Raw genomic sequence first — 1,624 nt, 5'->3', positions numbered from 1 at the left:
GCTCTTTCAACCAATAGCCTTGTCCTCTGTGGCTGGTTCCTCTAACGTCAGCCTGGGAAATAGAGGATTGTGGGAAAAGGAGGGGCTCGGCGGGCGGTGTGCGTGTACGGAAGCAAATGAGGTGGGGGTAAAGGAAGAAAGGAAGCGGGGGCTCCTTATTACTCAGTTTCTGTCCCTAGTGTCGTTGAGTCGTCAGGGTCATCGGGTAGTTTGAGGAGCTGCTTCATTCCATTTCCTAGAAATTATTATTTACCTTTAATCTTATCCCTCTTTTTCGCTACTTTATTCTTTCTTGAAGCAAAGCGGAGAGATGCTGTCACACTCTTACAAAGACCAAAGAAAGTGGTAAGGGAGAAGTCTCCCTTTACCCTTGGTATCCTGGTTCCCACCCAGTATCTTGGTATCCCTTTCACCCACCTGTTCTTACAAGAAGGAGGGAAGTTTCACTCTAAACGCACGTTTGAGCTCAGGTCGGAATTTTACATAAGAATTTTCTATGAGTATAACTCTAGTAAAATTAAGGATAAGACTGATTACTTATTGAGCTCTAGCAGGTCCCAAGTACTCTGTTGAACACTGTTGATTAACCAGTGAAGGAAACAATCCCATCCCATTAAATGGGAGGAAATGGGCTTAAAAGAGGAAATAGGCAAAACAGTTGCACCTTGTACGTAAAAAGGTAAGAGACAATGGAGGCCTGGTACTTAGGGAATAACTTTCTGATTGGCTAATATTTAAACTGAAATTTAGGATTGTTATGGGAATATAAGCTTGTTATAAGAACTGCCAGGTCAGTCTGGCCTGTCACAGTTGTCATGATTCTAGCCTCCTTCAATCTGGAAAATACTTGCTTAATATTTCTTCATGTTTCACGGCATTAACATTTTTGAAGAATACAAACCATTTATATTATGGGGTATTCCTCAATTTAGGTTTGTATGATATTTTTCATGATAGGAGTCAGGTGATAAATTTTCAGCAGGAATGCCTCAAAAGTAACCTTGCATTCATATTATAGCATTATATTAGTAGGCACATGATGTCTGTTCTATTACTGATGATGTTAACTTGCTTAAGATTTCTCCACCATAAAGTTTCTATTTTGCTCTTTGTAATTAATAAATATCTTGTGAAGAAATACTTTGAGACTACTCATAAATATCCTACTAGTAGCTCCTCAATCTTTTACCAACTAATTATAGTATTCCATGATTCCTAGTTGGATGGATTAGTATGCTTGCCTCATGGTGATTTTCTAATTCCATCATTCCTTCCACATATGTTATTGCCTTTCTATTGTCAGGTCATTAGTTTTTTAAGCAGGGGAATTATATGATCTAATTTAAGTTATTAAATTATCTCTCTTGCTTCAGTGTGAAGACTGATAGATAAGGGAGACTATTTGGAAAGCTATTGCAGTCTTTGAGCAAGAAATAATGGAGAGTGTTTTGGACAGCGGTAGTGGCAGTGGAAGTAGAAATGTGTTGATGGATTTTCGGTATATAGGGCTTGCTGAAATATTGGATGTAAAAAAAAAGGGAGAAGGAAGAGTTTCAGTTGCTTCTTTCTGCTAATGAAGCATTGTAATTAATGGTTAGTTTTTATCCTTGAACAAATGGGTAAA

The sequence above is a fragment of the Panthera tigris genome, chromosome B3, assembly GCF_018350195.1.
Source record: "Panthera tigris isolate Pti1 chromosome B3, P.tigris_Pti1_mat1.1, whole genome shotgun sequence".
Taxonomy (NCBI): domain Eukaryota; kingdom Metazoa; phylum Chordata; class Mammalia; order Carnivora; family Felidae; genus Panthera; species Panthera tigris.
Note: the sequence above shows the minus strand (reverse complement) of the source record.